At 40.6% G+C, this 13,890-nt stretch overlaps 15 non-coding genes across 15 annotated transcripts; all 15 read right to left on the minus strand.

The window, feature by feature from the left end:
* Window positions 1–91: 91 nt before the first annotated feature.
* On the minus strand, window positions 92–164 carry trnav-aac. The gene has a single exon. It is a non-coding gene; the product is annotated as a tRNA-Val (tRNA).
* An 886-nt stretch (window positions 165–1,050) lies between these two features.
* trnav-cac lies at window positions 1,051–1,123 on the minus strand. Its single transcript has one exon. It is a non-coding gene; the product is annotated as a tRNA-Val (tRNA).
* A 129-nt stretch (window positions 1,124–1,252) lies between these two features.
* Window positions 1,253–1,325, minus strand: trnav-aac. Its single transcript has one exon. It is a non-coding gene; the product is annotated as a tRNA-Val (tRNA).
* A 1,351-nt stretch (window positions 1,326–2,676) lies between these two features.
* Window positions 2,677–2,749, minus strand: trnav-aac. Its single transcript has one exon. It is a non-coding gene; the product is annotated as a tRNA-Val (tRNA).
* Window positions 2,750–3,837: 1,088 nt separating this feature from the next.
* trnav-aac lies at window positions 3,838–3,910 on the minus strand. Its single transcript has one exon. It is a non-coding gene; the product is annotated as a tRNA-Val (tRNA).
* An 895-nt stretch (window positions 3,911–4,805) lies between these two features.
* Window positions 4,806–4,878, minus strand: trnav-cac. Its single transcript has one exon. It is a non-coding gene; the product is annotated as a tRNA-Val (tRNA).
* A 129-nt stretch (window positions 4,879–5,007) lies between these two features.
* trnav-aac lies at window positions 5,008–5,080 on the minus strand. Its single transcript has one exon. It is a non-coding gene; the product is annotated as a tRNA-Val (tRNA).
* A 1,233-nt stretch (window positions 5,081–6,313) lies between these two features.
* On the minus strand, window positions 6,314–6,387 carry trnav-cac. The gene has a single exon. It is a non-coding gene; the product is annotated as a tRNA-Val (tRNA).
* A 129-nt stretch (window positions 6,388–6,516) lies between these two features.
* Window positions 6,517–6,589, minus strand: trnav-aac. The gene has a single exon. It is a non-coding gene; the product is annotated as a tRNA-Val (tRNA).
* Window positions 6,590–9,318: 2,729 nt separating this feature from the next.
* trnav-cac lies at window positions 9,319–9,391 on the minus strand. The gene has a single exon. It is a non-coding gene; the product is annotated as a tRNA-Val (tRNA).
* A 129-nt stretch (window positions 9,392–9,520) lies between these two features.
* Window positions 9,521–9,593, minus strand: trnav-aac. Its single transcript has one exon. It is a non-coding gene; the product is annotated as a tRNA-Val (tRNA).
* A 1,567-nt stretch (window positions 9,594–11,160) lies between these two features.
* Window positions 11,161–11,233, minus strand: trnav-cac. Its single transcript has one exon. It is a non-coding gene; the product is annotated as a tRNA-Val (tRNA).
* A 129-nt stretch (window positions 11,234–11,362) lies between these two features.
* trnav-aac lies at window positions 11,363–11,435 on the minus strand. The gene has a single exon. It is a non-coding gene; the product is annotated as a tRNA-Val (tRNA).
* Window positions 11,436–12,333: 898 nt separating this feature from the next.
* On the minus strand, window positions 12,334–12,407 carry trnav-cac. Its single transcript has one exon. It is a non-coding gene; the product is annotated as a tRNA-Val (tRNA).
* Window positions 12,408–12,536: 129 nt separating this feature from the next.
* trnav-aac lies at window positions 12,537–12,609 on the minus strand. The gene has a single exon. It is a non-coding gene; the product is annotated as a tRNA-Val (tRNA).
* Between the last annotated feature and the right edge of the window lie 1,281 nt (window positions 12,610–13,890).

Consider the following 13,890-nt stretch of genomic DNA (forward strand, 5'->3'; position numbering starts at 1 on the left):
GTGTGAGGCGAATTTGATAACCAATACACTACTGAAACTCAAGTCTGAATAGCAAATACTGAAAAGTGCGAAGGACCAATTTGTTAAATTGTGTTTCAGCCCGGTCTCAAACCGGGGACCTTTCGCGTGTTAGGCGAACGTGATAACCACTACACTACGGAAACCCAGTGAGTGGAATACTAAGGGTGTGGCTGACTTTGGCTGGGTGGGACATTTATCGCTCTCAGAACCTAATGAAATCAGAAATTACTTAGTCAATTAATTAAACAATAAGGCTTGAGAAGCCGGGAATTATTGTGTGCAGCGGCTCTTGGAAGAGTGGTGGTTCAAAACTTCTTCCATTTAAGAGTGATGGAAGCCACTGTGTTCTTGGGTACCTTCAATGCTGCAGAAATGACCAATCATTTGAATTTACCACAGGTGGACTCCAATCAAGTTGAAGAAACATCTCAAGGATGATCAATGGAAACAGGATGGACCTGAGCTCAATTTCCAGCCTCATAGCAAAGGGTCTGAAAACGTACGTAAATAAGGTATTTTTAAAATATTTTTTTCATTAATAAAAACTATATGTTATCGCTTTGTCATTATGTGGTATTGTGTGTAGATAGATTTTATTTTATTTCATCCATTTTAGTATAAGGCTGTAACGTAACAAAATGTGGAAAAAAGTAAGGGGTCTGAAAACTTTCCGAATGCACTGTACCTAGCTTCTTTTCCTTTGCTAGCCAGCCAACTAAATCTATCACTCAATCACATCAAGCAGCTGAAATGACAGAAAACGATCTACATTTTTGTTTGTTTTACCTTGGATTATATTGCCATTTCTTTGGATATATCCATTACAATGACCCTGATAAATGAATTTGCCTGGCTCAGAGAAGCTGTCAGTCTGGTCACATTCATACAGATCGCATGGTGGAGGTCCCAAAAAAAACGGCAACATTGATCCACAGGTCGGAGAGGTAGACAGCAAGGTTTAGACAAACCTCAACAGTTTCAAACCAAATGCTAGCCTCTGGGCATTGGGAAATATTGAATATTACAAAATGTTTCCGCCCGGTTTCGAACCGGGGACCTTTCGCGTGTGAGGCGAACGTGAGAACCACTACACTACGGAAACCGAATGATTGGAAAGCTAAGGGTGTGACTGACTTTCGCGTGTGAGGCGAACGTGATAACCAACATACTACTGAAACTAAAGTCTGAATAGCAAATACTGAGAAGTGCGAAGGACCAATTTGTTAAAATGTGTTTCCGCCCAGTCTCGAACCGGGGACCTTCCACTTGTTAGGCGAACGTGATAACCACTACACTACAGAAACCCAATGAGTGGAATAGTAAGGGTGTGGCTGACTTTGGCTGGGTGGGACATTTATCGCTCTCAGAACCTAATGAAATCAGAAATTACTTAGTCAATTAATTAAACAATAAGGCTTGAGATGCCGGGAATTATTGTGTGCAGCGGCTCTTGGAAGAGGCTTGGTGGTTCAAAACTTCTTCAATTTAAGAGTGATGGAAGCCACTGTGTTCTTGGGTACCTTCAATGCTGCAGAAATGACCAATCATTTGAATTTACTACAGGTGGACTCCAATCAAGTTGAAGAAACATCTCAAGGATGATCAATGGAAACAGGATGGACCTGAGCTCAATTTCTAGCCTCACAGCAAAGGGTCTGAAAACGTACGTGAAAAAGGTATTTTAAAAATATTTAATGGGTATTATGGCTCTTTCTGTGGTACTCAATTTGGGATATTATGTGAGGTAGACATGAGAAGCCGGGAATTATCGTGTGCAGCCGGAACTTGGAAGAGGCTTGGTGGTTCAAAACTTCTTCCATTTAAGAGTGATGGAAGCCACTGTGTTCTTGGGTACCTTCAATGCTGCAGAAATGACCAATCATTTGAATTTACCACAGGTGGACTCCAATCAAGTTGAAGAAACATCTCAAGGATGATCAATGGAAACAGGATGGACCTGAGCTCAATTTCCAGCCTCATAGCAAAGGGTCTGAAAATGTATGTAAATAAGGTATTTTAAAAATATTTTTTTCATTAATAAAAACTATATGTTGTCATTATGTGGTATTGTGTGTAGATAGATTTTATTTTATTTCATCCATTTTAGTATAAGGCTGTAACGTAACAAAATGTGGAAAAAAGTAAGGGGTCTGAAAACTTTCCGAATGCACTGTACCTATGCAGGCTAGCTTCTTTTCCTTTGCTAGCCAGCCAACTAAATCTATCACACAATCACATCAAGCAGCTGAAATGACAGAAAACGATCTACATTTTTGTTTGTTTTACCTTGGATTATATTGCCATTTCTTTGGATATATCCATTACAATGACCCTGATAAATGAATTTGCCTGGCTCAGAGATGCTGTCAGTCTGGTCACATTCATACAGATCGCATGGTGGAGGTCCCCAAAAAAACGGCAACATTGATCCACAGGTCGGAGAGGTAGACAGCAAGGTTTAGACAAACCTCAACTGTTTCAAACCAAATGCTAGCCTCTGGGCTTTGGGAAATATTGAATATTACAAAATGTTTCCGCCCGGTTTTGAACCGGGGACCTTTCGCGTGTGAGGCGAATTTGATAACCAATACACTACTGAAACTCAAGTCTGAATAGCAAATACTGAAAAGTGCGAAGGACCAATTTGTTAAATTGTGTTTCAGCCCGGTCTCAAACCGGGGACCTTTCGCGTGTTAGGCGAACGTGATAACCACTACACTACGGAAACCCAGTGAGTGGAATACTAAGGGTGTGGCTGACTTTGGCTGGGTGGGACATTTATCGCTCTCAGAACCTAATGAAATCAGAAATGACTTAGTCAATTAATTAAACAATAAGGCTTGAGAAGCCGGGAATTATTGTGTGCAGCGGCTCTTGGAAGAGTGGTGGTTCAAAACTTCTTCCATTTAAGAGTGATGGAAGCCACTGTGTTCTTGGGTACCTTCAATGCTGCAGAAATGACCAATCATTTGAATTTACCACAGGTGGACTCCAATCAAGTTGAAGAAACATCTCAAGGATGATCAATGGAAACAGGATGGACCTGAGCTCAATTTCCAGCCTCATAGCAAAGGGTCTGAAAACGTACGTAAATAAGGTATTTTTAAAATATTTTTTTCATTAATAAAAACTATATGTTATCGCTTTGTCATTATGTGGTATTGTGTGTAGATAGATTTTATTTTATTTCATCCATTTTAGTATAAGGCTGTAACGTAACAAAATGTGGAAAAAAGTAAGGGGTCTGAAAACTTTCCGAATGCACTGTACCTAGCTTCTTTTCCTTTGCTAGCCAGCCAACTAAATCTATCACTCAATCACATCAAGCAGCTGAAATGACAGAAAACGATCTACATTTTTGTTTGTTTTACCTTGGATTATATTGCCATTTCTTTGGATATATCCATTACAATGACCCTGATAAATGAATTTGCCTGGCTCAGAGAAGCTGTCAGTCTGGTCACATTCATACAGATCGCATGGTGGAGGTCCCAAAAAAAACGGCAACATTGATCCACAGGTCGGAGAGGTAGACAGCAAGGTTTAGACAAACCTCAACAGTTTCAAACCAAATGCTAGCCTCTGGGCATTGGGAAATATTGAATATTACAAAATGTTTCCGCCCGGTTTCGAACCGGGGACCTTTCGCGTGTGAGGTGAAGGTGATAACCACTACACTACGGAAACCGAATGATTGGAAAGCTAAGGGTGTGACTGACTTTCGCGTGTGAGGCGAACGTGATAACCAACATACTACTGAAACTAAAGTCTGAATAGCAAATACTGAGAAGTGCGAAGGACCAATTTGTTAAAATGTGTTTCCGCCCAGTCTCGAACGGGGGACCTTTCACTTGTTAGGCGAACGTGATAACCACTACACTACAGAAACCCAATGAGTGGAATAGTAAGGGTGTGGCTGACTTTGGCTGGGTGGGACATTTATCGCTCTCAGAACCTAATGAAATCAGAAATGACTTAGTCAATTAATTAAACAATAAGGCTTGAGAAGCCGGGAATTATTGTGTGCAGCGGCTCTTGGAAGAGTGGTGGTTCAAAACTTCTTCCATTTAAGAGTGATGGAAGCCGCTGTGTTCTTGGGTACCTTCAATGCTGCAGAAATGACCAATCATTTGAATTTACCACAGGTGGACTCCAATCAAGTTGAAGAAACATCTCAAGGATGATCAATGGAAACAGGATGGACCTGAGCTCAATTTCCAGCCTCATAGCAAAGGGTCTGAAAATGTAAATAAATAAGGTATTTTTAAAAAAAAAATTTCATTAATAAAAACTATATGTTATCGCTTTGTCATTATGTGGTATTGTGTGTAGATAGATTTTATTTTATTTCATCCATTTTAGTATAAGGCTGTAACGTAACAAAATGTGGAAAAAAGTAAGGGGTCTGAAAACTTTCCGAATGCACTGTACCTATGCAGGCTAGCTTCTTTTCCTTTGCTAGCCAGCCAACTAAATCTATCACTCAATCACATCAAGCAGCTGAAATGACAGAAAACGATCTACATTTTTGTTTGTTTTACCTTGGATTATATTGCCATTTCTTTGGATATATCCATTACAATGACCCTGATAAATGAATTTGCCTGGCTCAGAGAAGCTGTCAGTCTGGTCACATTCATACAGATCGCATGGTGGAGGTCCCCAAAAAAACGGCAACATTGATCCACAGGTCGGAGAGGTAGACAGCAAGGTTTAGACAAACCTCAACTGTTTCAAACCAAATGCTAGCCTCTGGGCATTGGGAAATATTGAATATTACAAAATGTTTCCGCCCGGTTTCGAACCGGGGACCTTTCGCGTGTGAGGCAAACGTGATAACCACTACACTACGGAAACCGAATGATTGGAAAACTAAGGGTGTGACTGACTTTCGCGTGTGAGGCGAACGTGATAACCAACATACTACTGAAACTAAAGTCTGAATAGCAAATACTGAGAAGTGCGAAGGACCAATTTGTTAAAATGTGTTTCCGCCCGGTCTCGAACCGGGGACATTTCGCGTGTTAGGCGAACGTGATAACCACTACACTACGGAAACCCAATGAGTGGAGTACTAAGGGTGTGGCTGACTTTGGCTGGGTGGGACATTTATCGCTCTCAGAACCTAATGAAATCAGAAATTACTTAGTCAATTAATTAAACAATAAGGCTTGAGAAGCCGGGAATTATTGTGTGCAGCGGCTCTTGGAAGAGGCTTGGTGGTTCAAAACTTCTTCCATTTAAGAGTGATGGAAGCCACTGTGTTCTTGGGTACCTTCAATGCTGCAGAAATGACCAATCATTTGAATTTACCACAGGTGGACTCCAATCAAGTTGAAGAAACATCTCAAGGATGATCAATGGAAACAGGATGGACCTGAGCTCAATTTCCAGCCTCATAGCAAAGGGTCTGAAAATGTACGTAAATAAGGTATTTTTAAAATATTTAATGGGTATTATGGCTCTTTCTGTGGTACTCAATTTGGGATATTATGTGAGGTAGACATGAGAAGCCGGGAATTATCGTGTGCAGCCGGAACTTGGAAGAGGCTTGGTGGTTCCAAACTTCTTCTATTTAAGAGTGATGGAAGCCACTGTGTTCTTGGGTACCTTCAATGCTGCAGAAATGACCAATCATTTGAATTTAACACAGGTGGACTCCAATCAAGTTGAAGAAACATCTCAAGGATGATCAATGGAAACAGGATGGACCTGAGCTCAATTTCCAGCCTCATAGCAAAGGGTCTGAAAATGTATGTAAATAAGGTATTTTTAAAATATTTTTTTCATTAATAAAAACTATATGTTATCGCTTTGTCATTATGTGGTTTTGTGTGTAGATAGATTTTATTTTATTTCATCCATTTTAGAATAAGGCTGTAACGTAACAAAATGTGGAAAAAAGTAAGGGGTCTGAAAACTTTCCGAATGCACTGTACCTATGCAGGCTAGCTTCTTTTCCTTTGCTAGCCAGCCAACTAAATCTATCACACAATCACATCAAGCAGCTGAAATGACAGAAAACTATCTACATTTTTGTTTGTTTTACCTTGGATTATATTGCCATTTCTTTGGATATATCCATTACAATGACCCTGATAAATGAATTTGCCTGGCTCAGAGAAGCTGTCAGTCTGGTCACATTCATACAGATCGCATGGTGGAGGTCCCCAAAAAAACGGCAACATTGATCCACAGGTCGGAGAGGTAGACAGCAAGGTTTAGACAAACCTCAACTGTTTCAAACCAAATGCTAGCCTCTGGGCATTGGGAAATATTGAATATTACAAAATGTTTCCGCCCCGGTTTCGAACCGGGGACCTTTCGCGTGTGAGGCGAACGTGATAACCACTACACTACGGAAACCAAATTATTGGAAAACTAAGGGTGTGACTGACTTTCGCGTGTGAGGCGAACGTGATAACCAATACACTACTGAAACTAAAGTCTGAATAGCAAATACTGAGAAGTGCGAAGGACCAATTTGTTAAAATGTGTTTCCGCCCGGTCTCGAACCGGGGACCTTTCGCGTGTTAGGCGAACGTGATAACCACTACACTACGGAAACCCAATGAGTAGAATACTAAGGGTGTGGCTGACTTTGGCTGGGTGGGACATTTATCGCTCTCAGAACCTAATGAAATCAGAAATTACTTAGTCAATTAATTAAACAATAAGGCTTGAGAAGCCGGGAATTATTGTGTGCAGCGGCTCTTGGAAGAGGCTTGGTGGTTCAAAACTTCTTCCATTTAAGAGTGATGGAAGCCACTGTGTTCTTGGGTACCTTCAATGCTGCAGAAATGACCAATCATTTGAATTTACCACAGGTGGACTCCAATCAAGTTGAAGAAACATCTCAAGGATGATCAATGGAAACAGGATGGACCTGAGCTCAATTTCCAGCCTCATAGCAAAGGGTCTGAAAACGTACGTAAATAAGGTATTTTTAAAATATTTAATGGGTATTATGGCTCTTTCTGTGGTACTCAATTTGGGATATTATGTGAGGTAGACATGAGAAGCCGGGAATTATCGTGTGCAGCCGGAACTTGGAAGAGGCTTGGTGGTTCCAAACTTCTTCTATTTAAGAGTGATGGAAGCCACTGTGTTCTTGGGTACCTTCAATGCTGCAGAAATGACCAATCATTTGAATTTACCACAGGTGGACTCCAATCAAGTTGAAGAAACATCTCAAGGATGATCAATGGAAACAGGATGGACCTGAGCTCAATTTCCAGCCTCATAGCAAAGGGTCTGAAAATGTATGTAAATAAGGTATTTTTAAAATATTTTTTTCATTAATAAAAACGATGTGCTATCGCTTTGTCATTATGTGGTATTGTGTGTAGATAGATTTTATTTTATTTCATCCATTTTAGTATAAGGCTGTAACGTAACAAAATGTGGAAAAAAGTAAGGGGTCTGAAAACTTTCCGAATGCACTGTACCTATGCAGTGCTAGCTTCTTTTCCTTTGCTAGCCAGCCAACTAAATCTATCACACAATCACATCAAGCAGCTGAAATGACAGAAAACGATCTACATTTTTGTTTGTTTTACCTTGGATTATATTGCCATTTCTTTGGATATATCCATTACAATGACCCTGATAAATGAATTTGCCTGGCTCAGAGAAGCTGTCAGTCTGGTCACATTCATACAGATCGCATGGTGGAGGTCCCCAAAAAAACGGCAACATTGATCCACAGGTCGGAGAGGTAGACAGCAAGGTTTAGACAAACCTCCACTGTTTCAAACCAAATGCTAGCCTCTGGGCATTGGGAAATATTGAATATTGCAAAATGTTTCCGCCAGGTTTCGAACCGGGGACCTTTCGCGTGTGAAGCGAACGTGATAACCACTACACTACGGAAACCAATTGATTGGAAAACTAAGGGTGTGACTGACTTTCGCGTGTGAGGCGAATGTGATAACTAATTCACTACTGAAACTAAAGTCTGAATAGCAAATACTGAGAAGTGCGAAGGACCAATTTGTTAAAATGTGTTTCCGACGGGCTCTTTCGTGTGTTAGGCGAACGTGATAACCACTACACTACAGAAACCCAATGACTGGAGTACTAAGGGTGTGGCTGACTTGGGCTGGGTGGGACATTTATCGCTCTCAGAACCTAATGAAATCAGAAATTACTTAGTCAATTAATTAAACAATAAGGCTTGAGAAGCCGGGAATTATTGTGTGCAGCGGCTCTTGGAAGAGGCTTGGTGGTTCAAAACTTCTTCCATTTAAGAGTGATGGAAGCCACTGTGTTCTTGGGTACCTTCAATGCTGCAGAAATGACCAATCATTTGAATTTACCACAGGTGGACTCCAATCAAGTTGAAGAAACATCTCAAGGATGATCAATGGAAACAGGATGGACCTGAGCTCAATTTCCAGCCTCATAGCAAAGGGTCTGAAAACGTACGTAAATAAGGTATTTTTAAAATATTTAATGGGTATTATGGCTCTTTCTGTGGTACTCAATTTGGGATATTATGTGAGGTAGACATGAGAAGCCGGGAATTATCGTGTGCAGCCGGAACTTGGAAGAGGCTTGGTGGTTCCAAACTTCTTCTATTTAAGAGTGATGGAAGCCACTGTGTTCTTGGGTACCTTCAATGCTGCAGAAATGACCAATCATTTGAATTTACCACAGGTGGACTCCAATCAAGTTGAAGAAACATCTCAAGGATGATCAATGGAAACAGGATGGACCTGAGCTCAATTTCCAGCCTCATAGCAAAGGGTCTGAAAATGAATGTAAATAAGGTATTTTTAAAATATTTTTTTCATTAATAAAAACTATATGTTATCGCTTTGTCATTATGTGGTATTGTGTGTAGATAGATTTTATTTTATTTCATCCATTTTAGTATAAGGCTGTAACGAAACAAAATGTGGAAAAAAGTAAGGGGTCTGAAAACGTTCCCAATGCACTGTACCTATGCAGGCTAGCTTCTTTTCCTTTGCTAGCCAGCCAACTAAATCTATCACACAATCACATCAAGCAGCTGAAATGACAGAAAACGATCTACATTTTTGTTTGTTTTACCTTGGATTATATTGCCATTTCTTTGGATATATCCATTACAATGACCCTGATAAATGAATTTGCCTGGCTCAGAGAAGCTGTCAGTCTGGTCACATTCATACAGATCGCATGGTGGAGGTCCCCAAAAAAACGGCAACATTGATCCACAGGTTGGAGAGGTAGACAGCAAGGTTTAGACAAACCTCAACTGTTTCAAACCAAATGCTAGCCTCTGGGCATTGGGAAATATTGAATATGACAAAATGTTTCCGCCCGGTTTCGAACCGGGGACCTTTCGCGTGTGAGGCGAACGTGATAACCACTACACTACGGAAACCGAATGATTGGAAAACTAAGGGTGTGACTGACTTTCGCGTGTGAGGCGAACGTGATAACCAATACACTACTGAAACTAAAGTCTGAATAGCAAATACTGAGAAGTGCGAAGGACCAATTTGTTAAAATGTGTTTCCGCCCGGTCTCGAACCGGGGACCTTTCGCGTGTTAGGCGAACGTGATAACCACTACACTACGGAAACCCAATGAGTGGAATACTAAGGGTGTGGCTGACTTTGGCTGGGTAGGACATTTATCGCTCTCAGAACCTAATGAAATCAGAAATTACTTAGTCAATTAATTAAACAATAAGGCTTGAGAAGCCGGGAATTATTGTGTGCAGCGGCTCTTGGAAGAGGCTTGGTGGTTCAAAACTTCTTCTATTTAAGAGTGATGGAAGCCACTGTGTTCTTGGGTACCTTCAATGCTGCAGAAATGACCAATCATTTGAATTTACCACAGGTGTCCACAATCAAGTTGAAGAAACATCTCAAGGATGATCAATGGAAACAGGATGGACCTGAGCTCAATTTCCAGCCTCATAGCAAAGGGTCTGAAAACGTACGTAAATAAGGTATTTTTAAAATATTTAATGGGTATTATGGCTCTTTCTGTGGTACTCAATTTGGGATATTATGTGAGGTAGACATGAGAAGCCGGGAATTATCGTGTGCAGCCGGAACTTGGAAGAGGCTTGGTGGTTCCAAACTTCTTCTATTTAAGAGTGATGGAAGCCACTGTGTTCTTGGGTACCTTCAATGCTGCAGAAATGACCAATCATTTGAATTTACCACAGGTGGACTCCAATCAAGTTGAAGAAACATCTCAAGGATGATCAATGGAAACAGGATGGACCTGAGCTCAATTTCCAGCCTCATAGCAAAGGGTCTGAAAACTTACGTAAATAAGGTATTTTTAAAATATTTAATGGGTATTATGGCTCTTTCTGTGGTACTCATTTTGGGATATTATGTGAGGTAGACATGAGAAGCCGGGAATTATCGTGTGCAGCCGGAACTTGGAAGAGGCTTGGTGGTTCCAAACTTCTTCTATTTAAGAGTGATGGAAGCCACTGTGTTCTTGGGTACCTTCAATGCTGCAGAAATGACCAATCATTTGAATTTACCACAGGTGGACTCCAATCAAGTTGAAGAAACATCTCAAGGATGATCAATGGAAACAGGATGGACCTGAGCTCAATTTCCAGCCTCATAGCAAAGGGTCTGAAAATGTATGTAAATAAGGTATTTTTAAAATATTTTTTTCATTAATAAAAACTATATGTTATCGCTTTGTCATTATGTGGTATTGTGTGTAGATAGATTTTATTTTATTTCATCCATTTTAGTATAAGGCTGTAACGAAACAAAATGTGGAAAAAAGTAAGGGGTCTGAAAACGTTCCCAATGCACTGTACCTATGCAGGCTAGCTTCTTTTCCTTTGCTAGCCAGCCAACTAAATCTATCACACAATCACATCAAGCAGCTGAAATGACAGAAAACGATCTACATTTTTGTTTGTTTTACCTTGGATTATATTGCCATTTCTTTGGATATATCCATTACAATGACCCTGATAAATGAATTTGCCTGGCTCAGAGAAGCTGTCAGTCTGGTCACATTCATACAGATCGCATGGTGGAGGTCCCCAAAAAAACGGCAACATTGATCCACAGGTCGGAGAGGTAGACAGCAAGGTTTAGACAAACCTCAACTGTTTCAAACCAAATGCTAGCCTCTGGGCATTGGGAAATATTGAATATTACAAAATGTTTCCGCCCAGTTTCGAACCGGGGACCTTTCGCGTGTGAGGCGAATGTGATAACCACTACACTACGGAAACCAATTGATTGGAAAACTAAGGGTGTGACTGACTTTCGCGTGTGGGGCGAACGTGATAACCAATACACTACTGATACTAAAGTCTGAATAGCAAATACTGAGAAGTGCGAAGGACCAATTTGTTAAAATGTGTTTCCGCCCGGTCTCGAACCGGGGACCTCTCGCGTGTTAGGCGAACGTGATAACCACTACACTACGGAAACCCAATGAGTGGAGTACTAAGGGTGTGGCTGACTTTGGCTGGGTGGGACATTTATCGCTCTCAGAACCTAATGAAATCAGAAATTACTTAGTCAATTAATTAAACAATAAGGCTTGAGAAGCCGGGAATTATTGTGTGCAGCGGCTCTTGGAAGAGGCTTGGTGGTTCAAAACTTCTTCCATTTAAGAGTGATGGAAGCCACTTTGTTCTTGGGTACCTTCAATGCTGCAGAAATGACCAATCATTTGAATTTACCACAGGTGGACTCCAATCAAGTTGAAGAAACATCGCAAGGATGATCAATGGAAACAGGATGGACCTGAGCTCAATTTCCAGCCTCATAGCAAAGGGTCTGAAAATGTATGTAAATAAGGTATTTTTAAAATATTTTTTTCATTAATAAAAACTATATGTTATCGCTTTGTCATTATGTGGTTTTGTGTGTAGATAGATTTTATTTTATTTCATCCATTTTAGAATAAGGCTGTAACGTAACAAAATGTGGAAAAAAGTAAGGGGTCTGAAAACTTTCCGAATGCACTGTACCTATGCAGGCTAGCTTCTTTTCCTTTGCTAGCCAGCCAACTAAATCTATCACACAATCACATCAAGCAGCTGAAATGACAGAAAACGATCTACATTTTTGTTTGTTTTACCTTGGATTATATTGCCATTTCTTTGGATATATCCATTACAATGACCCTGATAAATGAATTTGCCTGGCTCAGAGAAGCTGTCAGTCTGGTCACATTCATACAGATCGCATGGTGGAGGTCCCCAAAAAAACGGCAACATTGATCCACAGGTCGGAGAGGTAGACAGCAAGGTTTAGACAAACCTCAACTGTTTCAAACCAAATGCTAGCCTCTGGGCATTGGGAAATATTGAATATTACAAAATGTTTCCGGCCCGGTTTCGAACCGGGGACCTTTCGCGTGTGAGGCGAACGTGATAACCACTACACTACGGAAACCAAATTATTGGAAAACTAAGGGTGTGACTGACTTTCGCGTGTGAGGCGAACGTGATAACCAATACACTACTGAAACTAAAGTCTGAATAGCAAATACTGAGAAGTGCGAAGGACCAATTTGTTAAAATGTGTTTCCGCCCGGTCTCGAACCGGGGACCTTTCGCGTGTTAGGCGAACGTGATAACCACTACACTACGGAAACCCAATGAGTAGAATACTAAGGGTGTGGCTGACTTTGGCTGGGTGGGACATTTATCGCTCTCAGAACCTAATGAAATCAGAAATTACTTAGTCAATTAATTAAACAATAAGGCTTGAGAAGCCGGGAATTATTGTGTGCAGCGGCTCTTGGAAGAGGCTTGGTGGTTCAAAACTTCTTCCATTTAAGAGTGATGGAAGCCACTGTGTTCTTGGGTACCTTCAATGCTGCAGAAATGACCAATCATTTGAATTTACCACAGGTGGACTCCAATCAAGTTGAAGAAACATCTCAAGGATGATCAATGGAAACAGGATGGACCTGAGCTCAATTTCCAGCCTCATAGCAAAGGGTCTGAAAACGTACGTAAATAAGGTATTTTTAAAATATTTAATGGGTATTATGGCTCTTTCTGTGGTACTCAATTTGGGATATTATGTGAGGTAGACATGAGAAGCCGGGAATTATCGTGTGCAGCCGGAACTTGGAAGAGGCTTGGTGGTTCCAAACTTCTTCTATTTAAGAGTGATGGAAGCCACTGTGTTCTTGGGTACCTTCAATGCTGCAGAAATGACCAATCATTTGAATTTACCACAGGTGGACTCCAATCAAGTTGAAGAAACATCTCAAGGATGATCAATGGAAACAGGATGGACCTGAGCTCAATTTCCAGCCTCATAGCAAAGGGTCTGAAAATGTATGTAAATAAGGTATTTTTAAAATATTTTTTTCATTAATAAAAACGATGTGCTATCGCTTTGTCATTATGTGGTATTGTGTGTAGATAGATTTTATTTTATTTCATCCATTTTAGTATAAGGCTGTAACGTAACAAAATGTGGAAAAAAGTAAGGGGTCTGAAAACTTTCCGAATGCACTGTACCTATGCAGTGCTAGCTTCTTTTCCTTTGCTAGCCAGCCAACTAAATCTATCACACAATCACATCAAGCAGCTGAAATGACAGAAAACGATCTACATTTTTGTTTGTTTTACCTTGGATTATATTGCCATTTCTTTGGATATATCCATTACAATGACCCTGATAAATGAATTTGCCTGGCTCAGAGAAGCTGTCAGTCTGGTCACATTCATACAGATCGCATGGTGGAGGTCCCCAAAAAAACGGCAACATTGATCCACAGGTCGGAGAGGTAGACAGCAAGGTTTAGACAAACCTCAACTGTTTCAAACCAAATGCTAGCCTCTGGGCATTGGGAAATATTGAATATTACAAAATGTTTCCGCCAGGTTTCGAACCGGGGACCTTTCGCATGTGAGGCGAA

Source organism: Oncorhynchus mykiss, unplaced genomic scaffold (genome assembly GCF_013265735.2).
Source record: "Oncorhynchus mykiss isolate Arlee unplaced genomic scaffold, USDA_OmykA_1.1 un_scaffold_587, whole genome shotgun sequence".
Taxonomy (NCBI): domain Eukaryota; kingdom Metazoa; phylum Chordata; class Actinopteri; order Salmoniformes; family Salmonidae; genus Oncorhynchus; species Oncorhynchus mykiss.